Below are 19,982 nucleotides of genomic sequence, written 5' to 3' on the forward strand. Positions count from 1 at the left end.
AGCCAAAACAAAATAAAATCTTGCCATTAGCAACAACATGGATGGAATTAGAGGGTGTTATGTTAGGTGAAACAAGTAAAAGTGAGACAAATTCTATACAATTTCACTTATATGTGGGTTCTGAAAAACAAAACAGAGACCGAGTTATACAGACACAGAAAACAAACTAGTGGTTACCAGAGGAAAGGTTGGTGGGAAGAGAAAAAAAAATAGGCGAGGTGGATTACGAGGCACAAAATTCCAGTTACAAAATAAGTGTCAACGGTACAAAATGTACAACGTGGGGAATGTCGTCAATAACTATGCTGTAATCTTTTAGTGGTGACATATCGAAACTAGACTTAATTTGGTGATCCTTTGAAATGTACCAAAATATCGAATCACCATGTTTGTGTAAAAGGGTCTGACATCATGTTGTGGGTCAATTACACTTCAAAAACAAACAGGAAAATTCATAGAACAAGAGATCAGATTTGTGGTTACCACACTGAGGTGTGGGTGAAGGGAACTGAATGAAGGTGGTCAAAAGGTACAAACTTCCAGTTACAATATAAAAAAGTACTAGGGACATAATGTGCAACATGAGGAATATAATTAACAATGCTGCATGTTATATATGAAATTTGTTAAAAGAGTAAATCCTGTGCTGTCATCACATGAAAAAAAAGTTTCTAATTTTTAATTTAATTTTGTACCTTTATATGATGAGTGTTCACTAAATTTATTGTGATAATCATTTCATGATGTGTGTAAGTCCAATCATTATGCTGTACAACTTACACTTATACAGTGCTGTCCACTAATTATATTTTAATAAAAATGGAAGAAAAAGTAATTAAACATTTAAAAATTAAATCAAAATATACAGAAACATGTACATACATAAGTGTATTATAAGTAATATCCAAGCATGTGTGTGTATATATGTGTTACTTTAATGAACATTGTGCAATTATCAAAATATAGCTACAAGTAGAAAATCTTCAGATACTGAGAAAAGCAAATTACAAATGAATACACTTTGCATATTTTGAAGGAAAATAAACTATATGTGGATATTCTTTTGCATGTAAATATTTTTATATGTTTTATATATTCATTAAAGTTCCTGGAGCTATAAATATCTTACCTATGTACCAAGGGTTTAGTAGGAAGTAAAGGAATATTTTTTGTTTTACTTTAAATACTGTACTTTATATTACTTTATAGTACTTGAATTACCAGTATTTATATGTTCGAGAATGTTTTTATAAGCAAACAAACAAAAGTTTCAGAGTTAAGGGTCAGAATTTCAGGTTTCATGTTTTAGCTTTGTCTCTTACAAAGACACCAGCTGTGAGATTTTAGGCAAGGTGCTGTTCCTACTGGAATATTTATTGTAATTCTTTCCTTAAAGTTTCTGCCAGGGGTAATATATGTGCCAAGTGTCTTGTCCATGGCTTTGCAACTAACAAGGCAGTACTCCAGAAATGCTAATTTCTTTAATACAAAATAAGAAGAGAAGGAAGGGAAAGACTAATTTCTTACCTTGGGTATTTTTGCTTATAGCCTTTGTGGGAGTTAGCAACCTTCCAAAAGCAAATTTTAAGAAAAGCATAGTATAGTGCTAAGGCTATAACTTCACTTGCCACCCACTACCAAATGTTATTTGTCAAACTCCATTGTATAAAGCTTAGCAGGGGAGAACCCAGATAGGTAAAGCATGTGATTTTACATAGATCCTAAAATGATCAATACCTGTGGATCTCAAGCCTACCTGACTTCATTCAAGATGTGTCTGACTCTTGGGCAGAGCCAAGGGTAGATCTACCAGAGCACAGATTCTCTTCCCTATTGTTCTGTCTCTGATAGAAGCCTATTCACTGGCATTTCATCAACCCCATCATCGATTCCAACCTTAGAAATGGTCTCTGCCAATGAAAATTGAGAAAGTTGTCAACAGTGGAAAACAACAAGTACAACTCACCCCTCGGTATTTCTTAGGGAGATCACAACCATAGCTGGAAACATGGGGAAGTCAGGGGCATTAGGACTTTTATATAAAGTCAATGACTTTGCAATAAGGACACCCACTGTACAAAACAGTTCCAGATTGGCAGTCATTGTCAATTCAAAGTTGTCACTACACATTTTATAGTAAGATCTCACACAACATAAAGATATTCAAATCATGATGACTGTCATGAGCAAGAAATCTAGTTTATTGCTACATCTCTCTCCTCACATTCTGAAGAATCCCCGAAGATGTTTACATTGGTGCATTGAACAATTTACCTTGCTGTGCCAAAAGAGCGGAAACTCAGATATGATCACTTGTGCCCAACTGTGTGAATGCTAGCCTCTGGAAAGCCCAATGGCTGGGGCACGTCCATGGCAGCCATGGTACCACCAGTAACATGGAGGTCAGCTTTGACCGTTAGACCTGAATTAAAATAAAAAAGAAAAAGAAAAAACTGCTGCTGGCAATAACTCCAGCAGTCCCCTGGTATGCTGCTTTCACAAACAGTAACGCAGGATTCTTTTTGATTGACTTGCACCTGGGTGACTTCTGCCTCACCAAGGAGTGGATAAACCTTCAATGTTAAGACCAGTCTGTGGAAAAACACAGATTAAAATGTTCAGGACCATAAAGAGACCAAGTAGTAAGGAATAACTCTCCAAATTTAGACACAGCCATTTTTCCAAAAGCAGAGCAACTGCAAGCAGGGGCAATGGGAATTATTGGGAATAAAGAAAAAACTTGGACAGCATGCCCAGAATCTATTGTCCTCCCAGACCTCAGTTAAGGTATAATCATTTCCCCACATCCAACATGTCAGAAAGAATTTATCTCACTTCTTGCCGGTGGATCTAGAACTCTAATGCATGCTTTGAAGTGGAGCTGGATGTTAACCTTGCCAAGAATCCCTGCTTTTTCAGACAACTGATGAAAATTACTACCATTACTGCACCTGCAAACACCATGGCCAGAAAAGGAAAGAGTTATATGTACCCACTGGCTCTCTTGCTGACTCTTTGTGAACTGAAGCCATTCTCACCACCAAACCTACTCTAAAACTACCTTTTCAGTCTCAAGTCTTTTTTTTTTTGCCTAGAATAAACTATCACCCAGATCAATTCACGGTAGGAGTTTATATTCATTTTAAAGAAAAACTCCACCTCACACATTAGGGGTAATTTTTCACACAGGGGCTCAAAAAATCATTGCAAAAATGTCAATAAAGTTTTATTATGGTGGTTAAGAGCCAGATTCTTTGGTCTTAGCTCATTCTTTATTGGCTGTGTGATCTTGAACAAGATGTTTGCCTTCTCTGTGTCTTAGCATCTTAATCTGAGAGAAAAAGAGATGTTTTAACAGTGTAGCACAGGGCTGTTGTGAAGATAAAAACAAAATCTATATTAAAGATGTGAAATATAGTGACCTGCAGATAGTAAATGCTCTATAAATAGTTTTCTTACCTGGGCATAGATTTATTTCACAAGTCTGTCATATTTAGTTACATCTAGGGACACTTTGTAATAGTAGCTACCATGAGCATATTGTATCACAAGAGATGACAAAAGAGAAAAAAGAGAGTTGACAGGTTATGCAGGAACAAAAAGAAAAAGTAGATAAAGCCTTGCCACTATGCCCAAAACAATCTGTGGCTAAATCTGGCACTTTTGGGTCTTGAAAAACATTTTTTCCCAAAGCACTGCTTACAATTCTCCATCCTTTCAAGGACAATGGTAAATTGTGGCATTTTAAAACTAAAATGGTTGCACAGTAAAAGTATAAAATGTTACATCTTATGTGTGTTTTGGTTTCTTTGTTGGATGTTATTGTAGCATTTCTGAGAAAAGCGATAGAGACAGAAATGCATTTGGTTGCTCGTCTTGCTGAAGGGCTGTTCTGCTCACTAAAAATTTCCAAAAATAACTCTCCAGCAGAAGACTTTCAGAGACTTTTACCTTCTTCTTTGTATAAGGCAACTCTTCTCAATTATTCTTTTGCACTGTCATTTATAAACAGTGAATAACTATGAAGGAAGAGCTTTTCAGCAAAGGGAAGCAGTGACATCCAACCCTTAGTTGCCACATTCTATTTTCGGACTCCCTTATTTGAGACAGTCATGAAAATGCCATGATTTAAATTGCGAGACTTGGTGATGGTATTTCAATAGGTTTCCGGAAAAGTTTATGGGTTCTTCTATTCAACTCTTTTATTGAATAGTAAAATGTTTTATCTTTATTGTACAAAATGTAAAATGCAGAAGAGTGTATAGAATTAAAAGTCATCAACAATCCAATAACCAGATGCAACCACTTAAAAAAATTGTGTGTGTGTGTGAGAGAGAAAGAGAACTAATTTTCACACTTTATGTACAATGCAATACAATTAGATGGATAGATACAGATAGAATGCATTATATATGTAATATAAATGGGGAAAAAGCAATTGAGATCATGCTAAAAATGCATGCTGGTATCATTTATTTGGTATTCATTAACATTATATCATGAGGATTTTTCTTTGTCTTTAGACATGCTTTGAACACATGATTTTTGATGCCTGCAGAAAATGTTATCATATCAGTTACTGTCATTTACTTACCTGAAATGTATTAAATTATTTTGCTTATTAAACTATTCCTCAATTGCTGAAAGTTAGTTTGTTTCTATTATTTTTCACTCTTAATTAATGCTTTGAAGAACTTTCTATAACATTAAACATACTTTAATTCTTACTTCCTTATAAGGATTTTTTCTTAGAAGTAAAAATACTGATCAGAGAGGCAAATTTCCCTCCAAAAAGTTTGAACCAATTTTTATTTCCACCACAAGTATGTGAGAATACCTAACTGTATTAATTACTAATTTTAGGCTTAGACAATCAGAAAGAGGGCTATATTATACAGTTGTTCTTTTTAATCTACATTTAAAAATTGTTGGTGAAACTAAACTTTTTTTTTCTGTTTTAGTTCTTTTTTAAAACTAGAGTATCATTTGGAAGAATTCTGTAAACTTTTGAGGAAAATATAGGTTCAAAAATATTTTTATTAGTCATTTGTCTATTGGTTTTATTTATGATGACTTTTGATTTATAAAAGCATTAAAAGACTCGGTAAAAGATGACTCAAATTATTTCTGTATGAATGGGATATTCACTGATATTTATACAGTATTTGTACTATTTTGTCTACATAAAATTGTTATTTGACTTCTTTTAAACATCTGGAACTTTTGGGGGTATGTATTGTAGGTAAATACTCCAACTTAAAAATTTCCCAAATATCCACTATTTCCCTCACCATTTTAAGATACACCCATTAGGACTGCTTTAACTGCAGTCATTTTTAAAGCTGAATATTCTGTTCCATTTACCTGTTGATTTTTATGCAAACTAATTTTTTTTTACATTATTCTATTTTATACTATATTTAACATTCTGTGGGAAAATCCTATTTTATTATTTTTCAATGTGTCTTTATTCTCACTGACAATGATAGTAGCCATTAGTTTCCTGCTGCCTCTTGGAGTGCTTATTGGTTATGCTGAAATTGAAAATTATGTTGTCAAGTTCCAATAAAAGTCCTTGTGGAGAAGTGGTATGTATTTTGCTACATCTGTGAATTAATTTGAGAAAATTTGAAATTATTACACTGTTCAGCTTTGCTTATTGTGTCTAATTATTCAAATGCAATTTTCATTTGTTAGAATATGTATTTATTGAGTTCCTACTATGTGTCTAAATTTTAGGAATACAAAAGTGCCAAAGCAGATGAAAATCCCTGCCACCACGTGGTTACATTCTAAAGAGCTCAGAGAGACAATTGAAAACAAACAAGAACAAAAATTAAAAACATAATGTCAGACATTTATCAAACTGATGGAAGAGAACAAAGCAGGATAGGAGGTCAGGGAGTGTGTGTGTGCATGTTGGATGATCAGGAAATACTTCAGTGAGAAAGTGATGTTTTAGCAGGGACTTAAAGGTGGGAAAGTCATAAGTCATTCGCATTTCCCAAGGACGGGCATTCCAGGCAGAGGAAACAGCCAGTTCTAATTTTTTTTTAATATAAGATTCCTTCAAGTTTGTCTTCTGCAGATTGTCTCCAGTCCAGTTGCTTTAATGCATTTTATACTTTTTATTATTAAAAATATTATTGTAGGATTAGTATCATTATTATTATACCATCTAGATTACAGCCATTTATAGAACAGAAGTAGATTATTTCCTACTTTCTATTTATTTTTCAGTTTATTAAAATGCATTGGTATTAAAACATAATTTTCTAATAGATGTGCATGACATGTAATAAGTAAAGACAGTGGTCCTGCCTGGCCCTAATTCTCCACTAATCACTGCACCCTAGAAGTAGGAACTTAACTACTATTACCAGTTTCTTTTGGTGATTACATCCGTGTTTTGAAATAATGTGCTTTTACTGTTATTTATTGAATTTTTAGCTTTAGCTACTTAACCACCTGCTCCTATCACCACCCTGACACATACTAACAGTGTGTCCTATAGAGTTATATTCTGGTTTTTATTAAATAAATATTATAGCTAACTCTTGATCAGATCTGTATAATTTAGTTTTGATGCTTAAATTTTCTTCCTTGACTGACTTTTTTGTTTGTTTTAACCTATGAATAATCACCACATTTCTTCTTCTTTTTTTTTATATGGTGTGTCCTACACACCATAATTCCTTCTCTCCAAGATGCCAACAACCTTTAAATTCCTTCTCAATACAATGAACACATTTGGGTAATTTAATGATTTTGTTTGGTTTTGTTTTATTTGCGTTGCTTCCTTTTATTTTCCTTGGTGAAATCTCTCTAGTGTCTTCTTCAGCCTGGACTGGTGGATCTTGAGATCTCAAAGCAGTTACATCTCTCTTCCAGGACTTCCCTTCACCTTCATCCTGGGGGTTCTCTTTACCTCTTTCCTATTCTGAAACCTCTATACCCTTGAGTCTATAATTTCTTCTTTCTTGCTTAACTCTATCTAGAGGAAGTTTATCTTCCAGTACTCCAAGTGACAGCAAACTATGGGCCTGCAGGCCAAATCTGGCCCAACTACCTAATTTCATACAACTCAGAAGTTAAGCATGATTTTCAAGGCACAAAGGGAGCTGGTTGCCTCTGTGTCTGCCTGGAGTTGTGTGTACACTTCTCCAATGCTGTACAGAAAGCCAAACACAGGGGCAGTGACGGCCACCTGGGTCTGGGCCTGGGCTGAGGGCTTAGGGTGCTGCCCTGGCCTCTTCCTGCCAGTGGCCCTGGTGCCTTCTCAGCACTGTCTGGGGTCCCTACACATCCACGAAATGGGCCCTGGTCTCCTCAATAGTGTCCACAGACTTGACCTGGTCTTAGCCCAAGTGTTAGGTTATTAGATAAGTGGGAGCACGGGGCAGATAAGGTGGAGGAGACGGAGGATGGTCTGGAAAATGGCCGTATGCCCACCTTCAGCATAAAGGGACTTTACTTCCTCAAAATGAGTGCCAGAACCCAAGGGCCACAACTGTGCAGTGGTAACAAAGACTTAACCGGACATGACCCAGCACTCATTGTAATATAATTAGCATTGTTGTTTAGCCCATCCTGGATTTTTCTCTGTGCATTATGGATAATGGCATGTGCAAAAGGGGACAAGCATGATTAAGCACTCCAGGGACAAGAGCCATCAATCAAGAGACCGCCTCTAAGCAAGGGTATAAGAGAAGGAGCAGACAAAGACCATTGCTGTCTGTCCTTGGTTGAGCCCACTTCCCATTCGTGGAGGTGTACTTTCCCTTTGCTAAATAAATCCTTTAAAATCTATCACTACACAACACTTTTTCTCCTGTCTGAATTCTTCTCTTTCGGGTAAGACAAGAACTAGGGTCTTGTCTCTTCCCATTTTAGGGTAACACAAGGGCCACCTTCCCTGTCTTTCCTTCTTAAAATGTCTCCAGTAATCCTGCTGTAATGCCAGGAGATGAGGCAGTAGGCGTCCGAGACTGGCTTTTGGCTCCACGTACATTTTAGTTTCCTTCCCTGTTCCCTTCTCCTGGCCTCAGTTTCTGAATTTGTCCAGCCACCCCATTGTAGACCATCTGGTGTCTCTGCACCACCTGGAACTGCACGCTATCCACCTCCTATTTCCATTCCTATCTGGTGTTTTCCTTTGTCCTAGAAGAGGGAATACTTGCCTTTAAAGTAGGGGTAACAGACCTTGGTGTGTTTCAAATCACTTAGGAGGTTGTGCATATCCCTGGGTTCTACTCACAGGAGTTTCAGGTAAAGTAGAACACGGCACTTGCAATCCTGCCCCGGTGGTTCTGATTCAGGTAATCCTCAAATCCTCACTTTGAAATCTACTGCTTCAGGAGGCAGGAGAAAATCAATTGAAATCTTAGGCACATTTCAAGGGCTCCAGGTGGGAAAGACAAAGAGTCAGGAAATATCCAGCCCCTGAGAGGCCACTAGGGGCTTCCCTTGCACCATAGGAGCTAGAGGGCTGTTTGAGGCCTTAAAAATAAATAAAAGTAATAAAAATAGGAATCATATGTAAGATCAGTTTTTGAATAAATATTTTCAAATGCTTGGCATTGAAAAAAATGATTTTCACTTTTTTAAATGGCTGGGCAAAAAGAATAATATTTCATGGCATAGGACATTTTATGAAATTCAAATTTAAGTATCTTAAGTAAAGCTAATTGGAACACAGACACAGTCATTTATGCATTGTCTACAGCTGTTTTCACACTGTCAGGACAGGTCCAAGTGGTGGCAACACAGATGTTATGGTCCACAGAATCTAAAATATTTATTATCTGAATCTTCACAGAAAAAAGTTGTTGACTGTGGCAACAGCCTATGGGTGGCTCATAAGCTGGAATCATTTTGAAAGTTTTGTAATTGAAAATGTCTTTATTCTGCCCTTAAACTTAATTTATAATTTAGCTAATTATATATTTTTAAGTTGGAAATCACATTTCCTGAAATTTTGCAAGTATTACTCGTTGTCTCCTAGTGTCCAGGACTATTGTTGAAAGGACTACTAACATTTCAACTATCTCTCCTTGTTGATTTTTTTCCTCTATGAATCCTTATGTTATTATATTTTCTCAAGAGCTCTGAAATTTCAAAATGATGTGTCTTGTTGAGGAACTTCTTGATTTACTGAGGTCTCAGGGGTTTTTGTTGTTCTTTTGTTTTTCAATCTGGTAATATATACCCTTCAATTCTGGAAGTCTTCTCTGAAATATTCCTTTGATAATTTTCTCTCTTACATTTCCTCAATTCTCTCTTGCTAAAATTCTTCCTTTCATTCAGAAGTTGGGCTTTCTGGGCTGATAGTTTCCTATCCCCTATTTTATAATTTATCTCCTATTTTTCATTCTTTTATTTTTTTGTTATCTCTGGGATATTGGTTCAATTTATTTTCCAGTTCTCCAATCCTTATATCCATACACATACATATAATATATATAACATCTACATATATCCTATGGACAGTATTTATAATATACGTATACAGTTTATATTATATATTAATATTTAATACCATTGATATAATGAATACTTATATTTTATATTTTTCTGTTTGCCTTTTGTAGCTTCACTCTCTTACTAATTACATATTTATAAGGATACTAATTATATATATATATATAGAGTTTTTGTCTACTTATTATTTTCTGGCTTTTTTTCTTTTTGCATTGTGACCTCTGTATAAAACATGGGTATCTTTAAAATATACTGCTCTATTTAGTGCTATTTGTATTTTACTTAGTATTTTCTAACTAATTCTAATAGTTTTCTATTACTGTGTAACAAAATACTCAAGACATTCTAATAGTTTTCTGTTACTTTGTAACAAAGTACTCAAACATAACTATTTATTTATTTATTTATTTATTTATTTATTTATTATCTCATCATTTTTGTGGATCACAAATCCAGGAGTTGCTTGACCAGATGCCTCTGGTTCTGATTTTCTCAGGAGGCTGCAAACAAGGTTTCGGACATTGCTATGGTCACCTCAGGACACAACTAGAGGAACATCCACTCCAAGCTCTCTCAGTGGTTGCTAGGAGGACTCAGGACCTTGCTGGCTATTGGCTGAAGATATCAAGATTTCAGTTCCTCCCTACTTGGGCCTCTCCATAGGTTTGGATGCTTTCCCCAGAATGAGGAATGAGAGAGACAGAGATAGAGAAAGACAGACTCTAAGATGGAAAACATAGTGTTTAGATACTCAGATCACAGCAGTGGCATCTTATTACTTCGGCTATGTTCTTTCTATTAGAAGTGACTCACTAACCCACTAATTCAGCCCACTCCCAAGAGGATGGATTAAAAGGGCATGAATGCCAGGAGATGACAGTCACTGAAGGCCATCTTAGACACTGCCTATAAGAGAAAGTATAGTTTAAACTAAAGTTTTCTTTGTGGTTGCAATCTTTATCAAGATCATATTATGATTTTTCTTCACAGAAATGAATGTTGTAGTTTTCCCTTTTTTTCTAAGCCAAGGAAAATTTTGCTTACTGATTATTTTGTTTCTGAAATATTTGAAACTTGTCTAGCCCTAAAATACTTTAGTAGGTTATTCTTTGACTTTTTTTTCCAATTGTTTAATGATTATTTGCCTAATAAAGTTATGTCTCATTTTTTGAATTAATAGTTTCCCCAAACCCAGGATACTATCTACCTCATTAAGGTTTTAAAATGTATTTACATATATTAATACCTATGATTATTTACAATGTTATTTAATCTAATTCTCTCACAAACGTGCCCCTATTTCCAAGATAAGTAATTTAGCATGATTCTATGACCCTGCACTGTCCAAAATTGAACTTTATTATTCCTTTGTTCATTTGAAAATTATTCTCATGTATTTTTTATTCTGGTTTACTTTTTCAGTTTTGTTGAATTATAATTGACAAATGAAATTTTAAAATATTTAAAGCATATATTCTTGTGGTTTGATATACATATGCATTGTGAAAGGACTCCCCCCATCAAGTTAATTAATGCATCTATTACCTCATATTTATCTTTTTTGGGTGTGTGTGAGAACATTTAAGTTCTACTATCTTGGCAAATTACAATTACACAATACAGTGTTATCAACTCTAGTCATCAAGTTATGTATTAGATCCTCAGAACTTATTCATCTTATAGATGAAAGTTGTGGAAGTGGCATAAAATCTGACAGGTCTACCCTACAGATGGAGAACATATGAAGCAAGGTCTTGCAAGACCTAAAGATCTAATCTTTCAAGAATAGTAAAATTGACCTCTTAGACTTCATGGGAGATGTTCCAGAACATAGACTATCTAGAACACCATCTTGACTCTCAGAAGGGCTTAGAAGGGCTGGCCCAGCAGGAAGTTTTGTTTGAAGGGCCTGCTGAAGCATCAGGTGAAAACAACTTCTGAAGGCAGCAGAGCAACTCCTCCCCTATAGTAAGTCTTAAAATTAGCTACTTAAGAGTTTTTATCATCTACATCTGCCAGAAGGCTACTTTCCTTTTTCTCTAGTATCCTAATCCTCATTGTTGTGCATGCAAATAAATCATCTTTGCATTATAAAATATGTAGGTATGTATAAATATATAAATATATGATATATGAAAATATATATGTTGGGTAGTTGGCTAAGTGGAGGCACTGGGAAGATAAGGTGAAGAGGGAGGATGGCCTGGAAGATGGTGATATTCTCTCCTTCAGCATAAAGGGGCTTTTCTTCCTCTAAGTGAGTGTTAGCAAGAAACCAGTTAGAAACAGACAGCTGCAGTTGCATGATAGCAACAAAGACTTAGCCAGACAAGACAAGGGACAAACAAAGACCACTGCTTTTTCTCCCTTGAATCAGCCCACCTCCCATTCTTGGAGGTATATTTTCTCTTTGCTAATAAAACATTTCAAATCTTTCCCTATGCAATGCTTCCATCTCCCATCTGAATTCTTATCTTTTGGGTAAGATGAGAACTGGGATATTTTCTCTTGCCTTTTAGGGTAACATATATAAATATATAGTTATATATGAATATACTTGTATACAAATGTATGTGTAAATGCCCTGAGAGCAGTATGCTAAATGAGATAAGCCAGAACAGAGAAAGACAAATACGGCATGGTATCACTCATCTGTGGAATCTAAAAACAAAATGTCAGTCTCACAGAAGCAGAGAGTAGAAAAGCCAGGGGCTGGGGTTGAGGAGGTGGTGGTGAAGGAAACAGGGAGAAGTTGGTAAAAGGGTACAAATACTCTGATACATTTTAAATTTTACATATATATTTTTTATTTTTAAGTTGTGTAGTATTTCAATAATCCTATTAAAATTTTATTGTTTTATAACTGTACTTCTGATTTTATTTATTTTCATAATTTACAACACAACTCCCTAGTAACAGGACTGCATGCTTGTGTTTGATAAAGAAGTTTCCCAACTTTTGATTTCTTCATGTTAATTTATACCACAGAGAACTGATATATGTATTCAGGTATCTTTTTTTTCAGGATAGTAATCATGTGATATGATTTTTATACCTTAAATTTCAGAGAATATCAATATGTAGTCTTCAAATATTAATCAAAATTTGCACAGATATAAAATTCTCAAATCAAAAACTTTTACCTCAAAAGTAATTTTTTAAAAAATTTTACATGCTTTTTGTATTATGGTGTGCAGTGTTCCAAAGAAGGTTTTAAGCCAAAATGAAACTTAGTCCTTTATATTATCTTGTTTTAATGTTTTTAGTTGAATATAGGACTTTTTTTATGTTTATAATTAAAATTTTTACATGGCTGGACTAGGGTGAGAATCCATTGATTGACTATTCCTGATTCACAGTAAAATCACTCAAATAGTGGGCCTATGTTATTGTTTATTTTGCAGAAATTTTTCTTTACTTAAATCTAGTGAGTATTGATTCTTTTTCTTTGGATTCCTGGAACTCTTAAATGGGGTTGCTAGTCTCTGTCTTCCATTTTTATCAACTTCTCCAACATCTTTTTAATCTATTTTCCTCCTTTTTGCATTATATAATTCTTTCTCAGATTTGTCTTTTACAACAACCTGGGGATCCATTAGATTAATTTTGTTTTTTGCTGCCTCCATTAGAGATTTTTAATGTGAATTATGTGTTTAGATTCCTTGCAATATATGTCTTAATAAAGTCACATTTATTATCAATTCTGTACTTTCTGGTAGCAGAATAGAACTTTTAGGGTTCTAAATGATTGTTTTAAAATGCATATCTTCTTACAGCATTTTCAAAGGTATTCTGCATTTGAGTTTAAGTATTGTTAGAGCAGGCAGATAGACAGGTAGATGTTAGCAGAGAAAGCAGGATGCAGGAACTGGGCAAAAAAGGAGGGGCCCAGGCCAAATGCAGGAAACCATACATCATGTAAACAACAGGAGTCCCTGGGTAGACAAAGTAAAACAGGCACCTCTGGGCTGGTAGGAAATCACACATTCCGAGGTGACAAGTGGCCTGGAGGCTGACAAAGAAATGTGGAAAAAGACAGGAATCTCCAGTGTCCAAATGCAACCTTTTGCTCATTATGCCCTCATTTCAATAAAATTAGCCTTGCAGATTATAAATACCCTTAATGTACCAACTCCATGACACTTCCAATCCATACTAAATAAGGACAAAAATCCCTCCTCACTTGGAGGAGGTGGAACTGGGATGAAAATCAGGAAATATGACTCCAAACCCTTTCCTTCACAATGAACATTTTACCTACTCATTTGTACACCCTATGTAACCAACTTGCTAAAGAAACTCAGCACAGCTGCTCACCTGAGCCTGCCCACTGCCCCCTTGGGTGTATACTATCCATCCCTTAATAAATTCCCACTTTACTTTCTTAGTCTCTGTGTCTTGTCTCTTGAATTCTTTCTGCAATGAGACAAGAGTCTAATCACCAGCAACAGTAGGACATTGTCTTTTCTTTACTCTAGATAATTTTTTATGTGTCACATACTGATTTTTATTGCTAATCATTCTTGGATGAAGAGAGATATAGCCAGGCATGATCTTTGCCAACCAAAAAGGTATGGAAGCTGCCCTGTGGTACTTACTGCCTATGAAGTTGCTGTTTGAAATCCTCTTACCTGTCCATCTCTACAAAGCTGATTGGTGCATATACCTCTGGACATAACACCCAGCATTTATCAAAAATAAACAAGTGTGAGTTTGCTCAAATACCAAGCAGTTTCTATGATAATCTGAAAATGCTGAAGGAAAAAAAAAAACTCTGCATTTCCTAGAAAATGAATTTCTCCTGTAAAAGCCTCCACTATCATCAAAGCATTCTTTCCTGTGAAATCTGTACATCCTGGGATTCGCTGCATCATGCTCAGTCATACTGGATGACCTAGTCTTTCCCTGTAATGCCTCAATGCCTGAGACATTGCTCATGTTGTGTGCACGCTTCTTTGACTACAGGGAAATAGAATGATATACAGTAATCCTCCCTTATATGGGGTCCTGCTTTCCCCAGTGTCAGTTACCTGTGGTCCACCTGGGTTCAAAAGTATTAAATGGAAAATTCCAGCAATACATAATTGTAAGTTTTAAATTATGGGCCATTCTGAGTAGCGTGATGAAATCTCAGGCCAACCTGCTCCTTGCCACCTAGAACTAAATCATCCTTTTGTCCAGCGTATCCTGCCCCTTAGTTGCTTAGGAGCTGTCTTGGTTATCAGATCGACTGCTGTGGTAGTGCAGTGCTTGTGTTCAAGTAACCCTTATTTTACTTACTAATGGTCCCAAAGCACAAGAGTAGTGATGCTGGCAATTTGCATCTGCCAAAGAGAAGCTGTAAAGTGCTCCTTTAAATGAAAAGGTGAAAGTTCTCGATTTAATAAGAAAAAATGTCGTGTGCTGAGGTTACTAAGATCTATGGTAAGAACGAATTTTCTTTTCATGAAATTGTGCAGAAGGAGCAAGAAAGCCATGCTAGTTTTACCATCATATCTCAAACTGCAAAAGTCACTGCCATAGTGTGTGCTAAGTGCTTAGTTAAGATAAAAAGGGCATTAAATTTGTTCAGGAAGATATTTTGAGAGAGACCACATTCATGTAACTTATATTACAGTATTTTATAATTGTTCTATTTTATTATTCATTATTATGAGTAATCTCTTAAATGTGCCTAATTTTAAGTTAAACTTTATCATAGGTACATCTGTACAGGAAAAAGCACAGTGTATATAGGGTTCAGTACTATCCGAGCATTCAGGGATCCACTGGGAGTCTTGGATAAGGAAGAATTACTGTGTCTAATCCTTCCCATTGTCTGTGTCTCATGACTGCTTTCTAACTTGTGCAACATTACTAGCCAAAATATTTGTCATGTTCTGGCAATGAGTTGTTGGCCAGTCTCAGTTTCCAATGTTGTGAGTTATACTGTTTCTATGTCTGATAACTATTTAGCATGAAAAGAACGTCTGAGAGCCCATAAGACACTATTTTAAATTGAAATTTTAAGTTTAAATCTAAATATATCTACCATAGTTCATGGAATATATATATGTCTATGTGTGTATGTGTGTTTGTGTGTGTGTGTATACATATATATATATATATGTATATATATATATTTCTGATCCTGTTCATTTGGCACCAATATTGATTTTCTTCAAGAAGAGTGAAGTCTATTTTAGTGTGACTGCCTGCGTTTTGTACATCCTCATCCAAATTGTAAGTTAAAAGGCAACATTGTTTCTTCTTAGCATAACAATTTCACCAATTTTGTCCTAATAGAAATAGTAAAATGAATGCATTTAAATAGAAAATTGTTGTTTTTTCACCATAACACATTATCATTTTGATTTCTCAACCCCCTACCCCAAATTTTAACAGTTAATTAGCACATCCTGTTACTTGTGAAGAAGAAAACATTCTTTAGAATGGCAGGTGGCTGGGTCTCAAGCCATTAGAAATTTATACCAGTTCTTTTGAAGAACAAAAAGTAACAGATAAAATATGTAAATGATAATGCCAGTTTAGGATTCTGCTTCTGGAATTTTTAAAAAATCAAAATGTACTTATAGAATGTAATCTTAAGAAAGGTAGTCTAAATTGAGCATTCAAACATTTAGCACAATGTTAGACTATAATTATTATTATGAAAATTATTTCAAATTTTGTATGTTCCCATTCATCAAAAAATTTTAAAATCCTGCAAATATGTTGTAAATCATATCCACAATTGTTGACATTTTAAGATTCCTAGTAATATGCTTTTAATAAAGAATTATAAAGAAATTATAAAACAACTGATCAAGGTGAAAAATTAGTTATTTGGGGATAAACTTACTGACACACTGTGCTGTTCTACTGTCTTAAAATATACCTATGCCTGCAAGGTTCCTGCCAGTAACTTTCTGCAGTTGAGGAAACTGCCCTGATTTGCATTGACATTCAATAGCTTCCCCCAGGCAAATACCTGCAGACAGTCATCTGTTGATGCCTGTCTACAGGGAGAGGAAAGCCTCAGAAGAGTAGTTCTGTAAAAGCAATTATTCCCTTGACTATTACAGGAAGGACATTAGAGAATACAAAACAATATTAGTTCTCATTTATAAGGCTCTTTTATTCCAAAGACTTCTGCAAACTTGTCATTGATTTTTAATATGACTTAGAAGACAAATCAGTCAGCATATTGCTAAGCTGTAGGTTGAAAGTCATACTTATTGGTATATATGACTTGTTCCATTCTAGTAAACCAAACTCCATTTATTCAGCACTCAGCATGCACTGAGCACTGCGCTTGGTCCAATGGGTATACACAGTATGAATTTTCATAAGTAGGGTTTAAGAAGAATAGCTCCAAAGTTGGAAAGAATTGCAGTAGAATCTATCTTTGCCTTTTGGATGCAGTCCTTTGTCAATTACATAATCTGCTTAAGAGTTAGATTCTTTAGTATAAAATGGAGGCATATTATCTAATTCCTTGTGGGGTTATGATGATTTAATTTTATAATCTGTTTTAAGGTCTCACACCAGCATCCCAGTAATCACTCTACAAAAAGCACTGAATGAATGCAAGTTAGTACTATTCTTGTACTATCAACAATTTCTTAGTATCAGATGTGAAAGCACAGTTATATGTGTTACTTTTCTTCCTACCTGAGAGGTTCTTAACATATTTAAAAGGAAAAATTCAGAGAACTGCATCTCAAAACATCCTAAGTAAAGATCAAAATAGATTACAAATTTAAACTGAAATTGAAAAATAATTTATAAATATATTCTTGTATATTTATATAAGAGTTGCCTTTAGATGGTATTTTTGATGCTTTTGAAACATTTATGGAAAAGTATGTTTAAAATATTAATTGAATGAGACAGGTAGCTATACCAGTTTGAATAACTGAAATTAGCCATTTCATTTCTGGGAGAAAAACAAAAGGTAATATTCATTCATGGTATAAACTAGGAAAGAAATCAGTAGTGATGAAGGTATCATAATTATTAAGAGCTGTGAAATGGGAAGAAAAGTATCACCAAAAACTGATTTGCATCATCAGTAAAGACTCAAGAAGGCTAAGCAAGATATTAATCCTATACAGACTCTAGAAAGGGACTGAAATAAATTGTGTGTTAAAAATTAACTGAAATACTAAATCAAGCTCAGTAAAGCTCAGAATAAAAAAGAAACTATATAGTGCTTATATGTTACTTTCTTTAAAATTTTTCAGTGTTACTTCCTCCAAAATTTACTTAATATCTACATACATACAAAGTTTTAGTCAGAATTATATCAAATATAATAACAGTACATTATTGGAAATGCACAAAATAAATATTTTAACGTATAAAATTTTTTTTGTATTGCCCTCTGGGAATAATAAAAATGATTAGCCTAAGCTACTGTGACATTCAAAAATTTCTGCCTGTCGTAAGACTTCCACTGAGATAGACATGCTTGTTTCAAAATAGTTTAACCAGCCTTGAAGAGACATGATTTACAACACCATCTTTATTAGACACATGAAGTAAAATTAAATATCTTTAGAATACAATATAAATAATGTTGGTGAGATTTTAGGAAGAGAATAATTAGTATCTCTTTCATTCTCAGTTTAGAACTAAGTGAAAAGTAAGACATATAGGAGTTCACAAACAGGGATCAAGATGTCAGTTTTTAACTGACAGATTTGGAAGTGTAGCTTTAGAATTTTACTCAAATAGTTTGATAATGGCTTGATAATGAGCACATATTTTACAGAAAACACTCTTACCCATTTTTCTCCTCCATCCACTATCTTTTAAATAGCTTAACTGCATTAAATCAAGAAATCTAGACCAATATAAAGTAGTCTTAGAAAGTTACATATCCCAAAGAAAGCCTTATTCCCCAAAACTCAGTTATTATCAAAAGAGATAACACAAGAAAAAGAACCTCCCATAGCCTGGCTTCAGGGGTCAATCACAGAGAACAGTGGGCAAGAGGGGACTCTCCAGAAAGCAGAATCAGGGATTTATGAAAATACCTACCCAGATCAAAAGCCTGTATGTTTCCCCAGTGGGATTTAAACACTGCTGTGGATCAACGACTGTAGAGCATTTTCACCACTTCTCCTTTCTGAATAGCAGTGTTCATTGCAACTATCCCACTTAATTCCTGTGTACTTGATGGAGTCACCTCTGACTTGATGCAGAGATTGCTATGTGTCACCGGAGATTCTCGAATTTTGAGCTGAATGAAGTAATAGGATGGAATTCCATGGGGATAAGATAAGTGTTTCTTTTCTTTAAGAAAGAAAAGGGATTTCTGATGATCAGGATTGTGGCTACTTCTGGCATGTGGATCATGGGCAGAAGTGACAAATGTCACTTCTGAGCTGAATTAATAAAAAGACCCTGCATAATGTTCCATATTCTCTCTTCTTCTCCTGAAGTAACCCTGAAACACTCCTGTTGAGATTGTGAAGGCACAAAATAGAGACAGACAAGATTATTAAATTGCCACTTATAAGGAGCTGTTCTAAAAAGTTTCTCAAACTACTTCAGAACCTCCTTGAATGGCAAAACAAACAAAACAAACCTCTATTCAGTTAAAATTCTAAAATTTGGTCATTTAACTTTTGTTATTGTAGCTGTAACTTTTTTTATTTGTAGCTATAAATTTTATCTTCTCTGTTATAGCTATATAGAACATATATGATGCCATAATTTAAATAAGATTAAGCTTATATATGTGTGTGTGTGTGTGTGTGTGTGTGTGTGTGTGTATGTATACCAACAGAAGATACCAACAGTTGAGTGATTCACTTTTCCTTGCAGAGTTGAGAAGTCAGGAGAGATACTCTTATAGAAGTCTTGCTATATGGGAACAAGATGTCAGAGGGGAGGAAGTTACCCCACAGACACGCCTGGAAGAATTGAGTATTATACATTAATTGGGGCATTAGCTTTATAAATGCATTTATTATTTACTTATAAAATATTTTATAGCATTTAAATAAAGTGTGCTTAAATTTTTTTTGTCTTAATGATCCATTGAGTTTAGACATAAAATAATAGATATGTTCCTATAATTATCCTCCAAACCATGCTATTCTTAAAATGTTAAATGGGACACAATTAATAATTTTGCCAGAACAACAAATATAAACTAGGACTCTTCTGGGAAAACTAGGACATATGATCACCCTCCCTAAAAGCTTTATTTTCACAGCCCTGCAAGTTTTCTCCATCTCTCTCTCCTTTTTTCCTCCTCCTGAAAGACAAAATAAAACCAAATAAACAAACAAACAAAACTCCCTTTTCTTTCCTTAAAGCACATCTGATGGGAACATAAACTTTCATTCCACTACCGGAGTTTAAACTTCAATCGCAAATACTCTTGGATAACACATTGATTAGTATATACACGCTCAGAGTGGGTTATAGTGGAAGGCTGTCACTTGTAACATAAAACACAGAGGGATGAGAGTGAGGATGTGAGGGTTTCCAAAGTAAAACAAAGAGTA

General features: G+C 34.8%; 1 long non-coding RNA gene across 2 annotated transcripts; it reads right to left on the reverse strand.

Moving 5' to 3' along the window:
* Window positions 1-2,183: 2,183 nt before the first annotated feature.
* On the reverse strand, window positions 2,184-18,669 carry LOC140685515 (uncharacterized). Of its 2 annotated transcripts, none has more exons than XR_012058765.1 (2): window positions 18,505-18,669; window positions 2,184-2,422 (listed from the first exon to the last, which is right to left on the reverse strand). It is a non-coding gene; the product is annotated as an uncharacterized lncRNA (long non-coding RNA). The 2 variants fall into 2 exon arrangements; XR_012058764.1 differs by having other exon boundaries at window positions 2,184-2,592.
* Window positions 18,670-19,982: the final 1,313 nt, after the last annotated feature.

Source organism: Vicugna pacos, chromosome 14 (genome assembly GCF_048564905.1).
Source record: "Vicugna pacos chromosome 14, VicPac4, whole genome shotgun sequence".
Classification (NCBI taxonomy): Eukaryota; Metazoa; Chordata; class Mammalia; order Artiodactyla; family Camelidae; genus Vicugna; species Vicugna pacos.